Genomic DNA, 12,266 nt, shown 5'->3' on the forward strand with positions numbered 1-12,266 from the left:
ATAAGTCCTGAATAATTATATTTTATTATTACTTCTGACTATTCATATTATTTTTTTAGTATCTTTTAATATTGTATAGCTATATTATTATAAAGATTAAAAAGACCTATATAATTTTAAGGAATTAAATTGACTCTATACAAGAATCAGTATATATAAGTAAATATTTTATTAGAGAATATTAATAATTCTAAAAATCTTTAAAGAAATAATGATAGACACAGGCCTCTGAAGAGTATTTTTCTAAATTTTCTAGATATCATAATTATATTTATAAGAAAAATTATATAGATTTTTTTAATATAATTATGAAGAATTTTACAGAGGTTAGAGATATTATAGATTTATAGTAAATTAATCATATTAGATTAAATTTATTGTAATATTGATAAGCAGGTTACTTATAACTTTATCTACATTTATATTTATTTTAATATTATAATTATATTTAGAGATAATAACATACAGCTTTATATTGATTTCTAGATTATATATTTTTAACTAGTATAATAAAATATATATTAGAAATACGAGTCTAATTTATTTTGTATAGAAGGATAATACTATTAAATTTTCTATTAACTCTTTAATTAGTTATTATATATGGAAAAGATTCTTCCAGTAAATTATTTGATTTATTATAATCAATATATATAATAATAATATTATTTTATATAATTCATAACTTGATTAACTATATTATATTAAAAAAATTATATTCCTTTAAAGATAAAAAGGATTATAGCAGCTCAGAATAAAAGTTTATTTCTTATAATAAAAAATAAATAGAGTTGTTCTTAAAAATTAAACAATTGATTTTTAATTAATCCTCATAGAAAGTACTTGTTTTAACTATTAAAATTGTAGATAAAATAATAATAAATATAAATAATAAGTTTCATTTTATACTTGATCTCTGGCTGCTAAGAGTTATAAGATTAAATTAATAAATTATTATTAATATAATAAGTAAATTAATCCTAATCATAGCAAAGGTTAAAAATAATATTAATTTCAATATATTATTGATTAATTCAATTAGTTTGATTTATTTATATAGATTTTTATTGGTTATATAATTAAATAATAATATTATTATTCTAGCAGCCAGGTATTACACTGCCAGGATAATTAATAAAATCATTTATATTTAGAATTATAGTGTATATATGTAAATATATATATAAATACTTATATAATATAAATACTTACAATTTTCTATATCTCTTTATATTTATTCTAATATATTGGTTTGCCTATATAGATTTAGAAATATTACATTTAATTTATATAAAATCCATTATATTTACCTGAGATTTTATTTATTCAATGTACTTGCTACTGAGAAGATATAAATTTTATTGAAATATATTAGCTATCCTTATTATAATATTTTTTAATATGGCCGCCAGGGGGGGCATGACTATTAAAACAGATATATAAAATCTTAAATTATTATTATTCTTATCTTTTATTATTTCATCTAGTCAAGCCCTGAATCAACCCAGGATTTATATTATAATAATAAATTATATTATTTTATAGACTAGATTAATAGATCTGATTTCTAGTATTTATTTATAATTATTTATAAAATATTTAAATATCTTTATATATACACCTGTGTTATATTCATGTATATATATATATATATATATATATAAAATATATTAATTAATTGTTTTTTATTCTATATAGTATCTAGTTAATTCTGTAATCTTAATAATAATAAAATTATTTATAACAATATTTTTTAATCTATATTATATTAGAATAAAGATTTATACTTAGTATAAGTTTATACATAAAATTAAGATCTTAAAAATAAGCTCTAGAAAGATTCTTCATATAAAAATTATAAAGATTAATTATTTTCTAAATCTTTATACTTTATTAGCTAGGGCTTTAAAATATATATAATATATTAAGAATAAAAGTAATTTATTAATATTAATATCTTCTTTCTTGGTAGTATCTTCAGTGGTAGTCTTAATAAGATAATTAATATATTTATTATTAAAAACTTTTTATAATTAAAAAGCTACTGCAGGATAATTTTTTAATTAAACCTTTAAGATTAATTGATATTATTTCGTGAAATATATTATTTTAATTAATAATTCAAAGAAATCAATTCAGATTTGGATTAATAAAAATAATTATATTATATATTTTCAAAAGCTCTGAGGCTGGTGAGATAAGAGAATCTCAGCTAATATAATTGATGGTAGGGCGGCCCACTCGATTGAAAACACCACCTTAAATTTCTACCTGAAGCCATTCACCCACTACAGATGCTATTAAAAATGTTTACCTCATTAAAAATACAGATAGAACAGGAAGGCAGAATGTTTTTAGTTATTAAATTTATTAGAAAAGCTAAATCGCTAGTATTTACAAGATAATATATATTTATAATATTATTTAAATTACCTTCTATACTTAATTATCTGGGTATGATTTTACTAGAAATATAATTTATATATATTAGAAATAATTAAAAAATAAGAAAGATTTATTTATTAAATAAATTTGATTTCTAGATAAATAAGGTGCAAGTCTCTGGCTGCTTAAAATTAAAAATATAATTAATTTTATTTTATTTTCATAAGGTTATGTAACTTCTAAAGAGATAAGTATTAACTAGATCTATAGTTTAATTTAATATTATAAGATTCTTTAAACCCGCTATATTAGATGATATAATTATTAAAAAACTTGAATAGAGAATTCAGAGATTATAAAAGATTAATTTAATTCGATTTAGAAGATTATATAAGAATATAAGATTTTATTAGATAATATCTATAATTTCAATAAAACGGGTTTTATTTTGAAAATAATCATTATAATTAGAATAATAATTTATTTTTGGAAAGCCGACTGGCCGTGTCTAATTTAACTAAAAAACTTCAAAATAACTTATTTTAATAGAATAACTCTACTCTTAATTCTGATTTTCAGAGATAAAATGTGAGAGCCAATCAAATAATCTTATTTAGTGTATCTAAACTAGAATATCAAACATAAGAGAAGAAAGGAAAGAAGTATAAGAAAATATATATAAATAATAAAAATAAGTAAGCAAGGCAAAGGAAATAGAATAGATAAATAGGATTCTATATGATTAATAAGATAAATAAAGATCATATTATATATCTTAATTATATTATTTATTATTATATTATTTTTCTCTTGAAAACTAGCTACCCTCAGCCAGGAATGTATTATTATCTTTATAATCTAGTATAAACTTTAATAATAATTAATTATTATTATTATTACTTAGAGAGTCCAGAGCAGATAAGATATTTAATATAAGAATTTTATAAATAAAATAAAATATTTTGAAGAATTTCTAGTAAATGTTATATATAATCAGCTTTATTTAAAGTTAGCTATTTAAATTTCTAATATAAGTATTTATAATACAAGCAGCTAGTTATTATCTCTTTAACTTTCTATTTTTTAATTATTAACTTTAATAGAAATAAAAATATATTAAATCTAATTAAATAAAACCTCTGATAAATTTTCTAAATATAATATTTCTTAAAAAGAAATTAAATATATATATATATTCCTTAAAAATAAATTTTATATATATTATTGATTTTATTCATAATCAAAATAGACTTATACTAATTATTTATAATATATTTTATAAAAACTAGTTCTAGTACTAGTTTTTTATATTCATAAAAATTTTATTACTAATATTAAAATTCTCTAGATAATATTAATAATTTATTTATTAAATTTTAATTTTAGATTTTTTAGATATTTGTCTAAGTAAAAAACTAGATTTACTCATTTAAGAAATAAAATTTTATACCTAATATGAGATAATTATATATAATAAAAAAATTATAAAAAATATCTAAGTAAATGATATTCTAGACTTAAAATCTTTCTTTATTATAAATAATAGAAATTCAGTAGATTTATCTAAAAAATAATAATAATAAAATTAATTAAGAATAATAATTCTAATTAATTTTTTAAAAATAGTTAAAAAAATTTTTAATAGGATTAATTACTGAATTATATATTGATTAATAAATCTAATCTAGCTATTCATCTGGAAGTAATATATAATAAAAAACTTTAATTTAATTTATAAGATAATAAAAATTTCATTCTATAAATTTAATTATAAACTAATCTTTATAATTAAAAATAATTATGTTTAAAAATCCTATCCAGATATATATTTTATATAAATATCTACTTAATATATAAAATAGAAACTATATACTTATTAAAATAATCTATTATAATAAAGATTATATTACAGCCAGAATAACTTTTCAAAAAGAAATTAAAATTTATTAAAATATATTATTATATAGAGAGAGAGACCAGTAGAAAATATAATTAATTATATAAAGATTCAGCTTCCTAAAAATTGTTACTATTAAAAATTTAAAAGATTTAAGTTAAGATTTGGGAGCAATTCCTGATTCTAATTAATTTAATTTTAATGATGTTTAGAAATAATAATTCTTTAGTAATCTAGTAACAGATTTCTTGTAAATAGAATAATTAATTAAGATATTACTTTTTCTTAAATAAGAATAAATAATAAAATAATAATAAAAAAATATCTCTGTCCAGCAGGCTTACCAGATATTAAATTATTTAGTAATTATAAGATTTTAAAATTTTTAGGTCTTATAATTTTTTTAATTCTGTATGGTAGTCTATCAGAATTTATATAAGTATAAGACTTAAAAAAATTTCAAATTTCATAATTATACTCAGACAGGAATATAATTTTGAAATAATAAATTATAAAGTAATATATTTTATTAATTTTTAAAAAGTTTTCTATTATTATTTTATCAGCAGTATTAGTTTCTATCTGTATAAATCTAAATAAATTATATTATATTAATATAAATATAGATATTAAAATTTTTTGAAATCTGAAATACTTCACAGATATTATTTTATATAAAAAATATTTTTCTATTTATTTATAAATTATAAAATATAATCTATATAATGTTTATTAATACCAGTCTTATAATTATTTTACTTGTACTTAGAAAATAGTAGCTTTAAGCTGATATTATAATAATTAATTAAATGGATTAAGATTTCTGTCTCAGGATCTTGGCAGTTATATTCTAATATAATTTATATTAGATAGTATAAATTATACGTAGTAATAATTAAATAAACTTTATAATGTTTATAATTATATAAAACATTTCTAATGTTAAGATATCATTTCATGGCTTACAATGATAAATATTATATATAGAAATAATTTTGTTTTTAGTAGGGCCCTGAAAAGTCAGGATACTAAAATATTAAAAATAATATTAGATAAATTATATTTTTAAAGTAGAGTAATTCCTCCTTGGATATATTTTTAGAGTAGATTAACACCCTAAAAAATCCAGGGCCTTCTAGCATTTCTGCAAAAGCATGCCCACGAGGCTTTCTAGGGGTCAAAATCCTTGAAAGATCACATTTAACTGCTCACTAACACTATCTATATTACTTTTCCAGTATTTTATAATATTGTGGTTTTAACATTATAAAGAATTATTAAAAAAAATTATATAATCTTAAATAACTAAATTAACTGTATATAAAAATTCATGTGTTTAATCAAATAAATATCTTATTCGACAATATTAATAATTTTAAATATTTTTAGAAAAGTAATAACAGACATGGATCTCTAAAGAGTATTTTTCTAAATTTTCTAGATATTATAATTATATTTATAAAAAGAATAATCTAAGTTTTTTTCTTAGATATAGTTATAAAGAATCTTACAGAGATTAAAAATACTGTATACCTATAATAAGCTAACTAGGTTAAATTAATTAAGTTTATTATAATATTAAAAAGTAGGAACTTTATACCTGTATTAATACTATACTTATATTTAAAAATAATAAAATAAGAATTCATATTAACCTCTAGACGATATATATTTAACTGGCTTGATAGAATACAGATAAAAAATATTGATTTAATTTAATTAATTTTCATAAAGATATCAATCTTAATTAAACTAGAATCTCTAATAGAGAATCTGGAATTATATATATAAAAGATTTTTAATATGATAATTTAACTATTTCATCACAGGAATCAGGATTTAATTTACTAATTAATAAAAATATTATTATTTATAGAAATCCCAAGATCTTAAACTGCAAGATTATAACTAGATAAACTCTTCTAAGTAATAATATACTTTTTATTATATAAAATATAAAAATTATAAAATATTTTAACTATATAATTACTCCCTGGATTAAAGCCCTGAATATAAATATAATATTTAATTATTATAAATGTATTATAATTCTTATCAATATAAATATTAATATAATCAGAAAAAATAATTTTTTAAAATATTAATATAAGCTAGCTAAATATTTATTTATTAGTAATATTTATTATTAAGCTACTATACTGACAGATGATATATATATTAAATAGATAAAATTTAGAAAAAAATTATTTAAAAAAACTGTTTTTTATAGTAATAATAAAATTTAATAATAATTATATTATTAACCAGGCTATTTATACAGAGATCTTATTTTATAATAGTAATTTTAATATTATAATTTATGATTAAGATTAGCACATCCTATATTATTTAAATATTAAAATTATAAATATATATATTAATGCTACTATAAGTACCCGGTCTGTATATACTATATAAAAGATTATAAAAATATTAATTATTTTTATAAAAATAATATTAAAAAGAGTTATATATATTATATTTTGAATTATATTTATAAATATAGAAAGACATACCTGGAAATAATTTATTAATATTATTAAATTATATTACCAGATGTTTTATTAATTTCTTAATTAAGTATTATATACAGAAAAGGGCCTTCTAATAAATGTGTGTGATACAGGTATTATATTATTATATAATTTATATATATTAATTTTAAAAGACCTAGAAGATATTTTTCTTTATTTAAAAAAAATAAATTATATAATTTATATATTATTATTTATTAATATTATATAATATATATCACCAAAGATGCCCTTTATAAGAGAGAAATTAATATTTATATATATTTATATAAAGGAATCACCGGCGTGTTACAGCAGAGTAATAAATTATATTTTATATAATTTTATTTATAAATATAATTTACAAGAAATATTAACTTATAAGATCAGATATAATCTATTTATTAAATTTTTTATTTATAAAATATTATTATAACTTATATATTTTACATATTCATATTAAAGATTTAAGAATACTTTATTTTTTTGAAATAATTATCTATACTGACACTGTATATATTAAAAATAATATTAAATAAAATTATATATAATTTTATAGTAATCAAAATAATAAGATTAAATTATTAGAAATTACTTTTTCAAGTAGCTGTGGCGACAATTAATCTATTTTATATAATATTAATTTTTTTATAAAGATAATTATGTAGTTTTACTTATTTAGAATATTAATAAATAAAAAATTTATACTCAGTATCAGAATATAAAGAATATTATAGACTAGAAATCAGTATAAGTATCTGTTATATAAAATATATAATGAAATAATTTTTTTATTATATATAAGCAGCTTTTCACTTTCTGCTATATAAATATAAAAAAAAAGTAAAGATAATAATATTAAAAAAAATTTTAATTATGAAATATATACCAGGAGATACCTGAATCTAAGTATTAGAATAAAAAATATTTAATATTCTTTAATAAATATACTTCTAGTATTATAATAAGAAAAGCTATATGAGAAAATTTAACATAATAATTTTTATATAAAATTATTAAATATATTTCTTTAAAAATTTTTTACAGTTTTAGTTTCAGCTTTCTTTTACTTAGAAATTATTATTTTTATATTAATTTTTTTATTTCTTCGAGTACCCTAGCTCTTGATATCTAATTTATTTATAAAAATTATAATAAAATTATATTTATTTAATTATATTATTTTAGATTAATAGAACCTGTATAATATCAAGCTATTTTTTATAAAGTCTAGTAAAATAATAATATAGAATATAATATTTTTAAAATTATTTCAGGACTCTTATTTAGTAATATTATATAATTTTTAATTTTATAAATTAATTTATTTTAATATATAAGATTATCAGGATTAATAATCTTTTATTCTTCTATAATAATAAATAAAAATTTTATAAATATTTATAAATTTTTAAAGAAAGTATATTAATTATTTAAAAATTTATTTTTACTAATAACTTGATAGCAGTTAGTTATTATTAAATTATAATAAATTTATTTATATAATCAATAACTAATTTAAAATTATCTAGCTATAGAAATAGTAATTTATTTATTAAATTATTTAATAATAAGCTTTTATTTATCTGTTAATTTATTTTAAATATTTATATATATTCTAGCAGTTCATGTCATCTGTCAGGTTAAATATTATATTATTATATATTAATATTTTTAAAATATCCTCAATCTTTTAATCTAATGTCTTTTAATTGATATAAAATTTAATAAGCTCTGGTGGAGGGCCATTCCAAATTTAAATTATATTATTTAAATTAAAAAAGATTTTATTAGTATTATTATACTAATAAGAAGTAACTATATCTTTTTATTTATATAATATTCTAAATTATTTTATATTATTTTTTATATTTATCAGGTCCCCTGAACTTCTTGATATATATAAAAATAAAGTTATCAATTGATATTTTATAATACAAGAAGTCCCATCTAGAGATATAAATTGAAATATATTTAAATTTAATAATAAAATCTAAAAAATCTTTTCTAGAAACTTAGAAATTTCTATATATATAAATTATTTTAGGATCAGTTTCTTCACTGATATTAATAAAGAGTATAATATTCTAAATAAATATATTACATAATTATTAAAATAGTTACTTACACTGCTTCTAGTAGTTTGATTTTATATTTATAAAATTCTTCTAGTAGTCAGATTTTGGTGAGAAGTAAGATATTTATAAAAAATCTTAATACTAGTATTTTAAAAACCTAGAAAATCTTTATATATATAATATTAAAATATATATTATTATATTATTTAACTGTCTTGATAATTAGGGGTTCCAGTATCTCAGTATATAATATTTTATTTAAATAATTCCGGGCTCATAACCTGTTATTTAATATATTACTGATATCTACTGAATTAACCAGTTAGCTGTATAAGATTAATTATATTACTTATATTTTTTATCTAGCTGTTTACAGGTATTCTTTATAGCCTGTATAAAAAAATAAGCAAGTTCCTGATCTATAATATAGGATTAGGGCACCCGGCATAGTGGTTAGTTTGGATTGAACTGCCAGGGCCAGGTGCCCTACACCGCCTTGTTCGGCAACACTTTCCGTGTAGTACATACAGACTGGATACTTATAATAATATTAATATATATATTTATAACTTTAATATTTATAATATTATAAAATTTGCTGATTCTGTTTATGAATTATAGTATTAAAATTATTATTGAATTTTATTATTAATATAAAAAGATATTTTCTTAAATAATATTCTTCCAGGATCTTAATTTAATTAATGTATATTATATCTATTAGTATAACAGTCTAATAATCAATATTAATAATAGATAAATATTTAATTAATTTATATTAATATTTTAAGAGATTACTTGTCTTGATTATAATTATATTTATATTTAAAATTTTAATTTAGAAAGTATTTATATATATAAAATATTTTATATTCTTTATATATAGATAATAAGAAGTATATATTACTATTTAACAAAAAACTTTCTAGTTATAATCTTATAGTTCAAGATTTTAATGTCTCTGCAGATAATCATATTTTTTTGATATAATTAATTAAATTCTGGTTTCTATGTTAAAATAATTGATTATATTAAGAATTTTTATATAATGTAATCCACGGTTAGGCGGCCCACTACAGTTAGGCGGCCCACCCCATTAAAAACACTACCTTGAATTCCTACCCGAAGCTATTTGATCATCAGAGATGCTACCAAAAATGCCTATTTCATTAAAAGTACAGGTAGAACAGAAAGACAGGATTCTTCTTACTATTAAAATTATTTAGAAAAATTAAATTACCAGTATTTACAAGGCAGTATATATTTATAATATTCCTTAAACTATCTTCTATGCTTAATTATCTGGATATAATTTTACTTAAGATATAATTTATAAATATTAAAAATTATTAAAAAATAAGAAGGATTTATTTATTAAATAGATTTTATTTCTAGATAAATAAAATACAAGTCCCCGGCTGTTTAATATTAGAAATATAATTAATATAATTTTATCTAAATAAGATTATATAACTTCTAAAAAAGTAGGTATTAATTAAGTCTATAATTTTATTAAATATTATAAGACTCTCCGCACCTGTTATACCAGATGATATAATTATTAAAAAATTAGAATAGAGAATTCTAAAATTATAAAAAATTAATTTAATTAAATCTAAGAGATTATATAAGAGTACAGGATCTTATCAGATAATATCTATAATTTTAATAAAATAAAATTTATTATAGGAATTATTATTATAGCTAAAATAATAATTAATTTTTAGAGAGCTGGCTGGCTGTCTTTAATTTAATTAAAAAATCAGAAATAGATTATTTTAATTAAATATATTTAATTTAATAGAGTAATTCTGCCTTCAATTTTAATCTTTAAAAGTAAAATATATTTTAAGATCTAGTATAAAAGTCAATCCGTTCTCTTTATCTAGAGAATTAAAATCAGTAATAATAATTAGATTATTAATATAATTAGTTTTTAATAGCTTCAAAAATACTATATTCTGTAGATTAAAGATAAAATAATAAATAAATATAATCTCTTAGTGCTTGATAGCTATGGTAATTATTTAATTTTTAAATTTAATTAAATTTGTACTAAAAATAATATTATTTTTATTTATATATTTATATATTTATCTTATCTACTTTAACCTCTGGATGTTAATTATTTTAGTATATTTAAATATATATATAGAAATATGATTTAAAAGTAAGTATAATATAGTTATAATTATATTAATAAGCTTAACTTTTTAAAGATTTATTTTAAAGTATATTAATAATTTCTAATAAAATTAAATATTATCAGTGGATTTAAAGTAACAGATCTTATTTTTCTAGATCTTGAGAAAATACTTTTCTAGTTTAATATTTATTTTAAAATATTATTTATTCTAGATAGTCAGTTAAGTAGCTCAGTACTTTAAATACTACTTAATATAAAATATCTTTTAAAGTATTAGAATATAGTAGAATAATTATTTTAGAAACAGCAAGCAAGTCTAACTTTATTTACTTATTCTATACTACGTCAACTTCTCAAAGGGTGCGAGCTAGTAATAATAAACTTAATTATATTAACTAAGAAGAATAAGAAATTATATACTAGTTATATAAAGCAGCTATAAAAAAAAAGCATTTGAGGAAGCAAATAGTTTATATAAAAGATACTATTATTAAGAAGGCTCAGGATATAATTCAATAAAAATATAAAATATAAAATAATAAAATTATAAAGATTAAATCTTAATTTTTATTTATAAAGACTCTCTCGCGCGTGTCTCTATACTGCAGTAATTATTTTATTATTGGTTACTGATGTACGCAGTGTTCAAAACCACTTAGTTTTTAATTATATAGTATTTTTATAAGTGTTTATGTTGAATTAAAGGCTTTATTTTGAAGATATCGAGCTGTTCGGGCAGAGGGGTGGGCCGCCTAACTGTGGATTACGTTATATATAATTCCAGGTTCTCTGCTAGAAGCTTTAATTTAATTACAATTTAAAACATTCTTATAAAAGTTAATTAAATTAGATTAGTATCTTTTATATTTTATTACGTTAGTTAAATATATATAATTTACACATTAATCTAATTCATTATCTTATTATCTTTAAATATAATTATAATAGGAAAACAGATATAAAACCTCTGTTTGCTAATATATATAATAAATTCAATTAATTTAATCTGATCAGCTTATTATAAGTATATAATATTTTAATTTTTATAAGATCTTTTATAATTATATTTAAAAAGAGTGTCTCTGTTATTCTTTCTATAAATATAATTATAATATTCAAACAATTTGAAAATAGATTTTTTAGAGGCTTATATCTATTATTAATTCTCTAAAAGTATTTAAAGTTATTAGTATTATTTAGTAAGATATTTGCTTGAATATATAAATTCTTATATATAATTAATTTAA

The sequence above is a fragment of the Aspergillus tubingensis genome (assembly GCF_013340325.1).
Source record: "Aspergillus tubingensis WU-2223L DNA, scaffold_3, whole genome shotgun sequence".
NCBI lineage: Eukaryota > Fungi > Ascomycota > Eurotiomycetes > Eurotiales > Aspergillaceae > Aspergillus > Aspergillus tubingensis.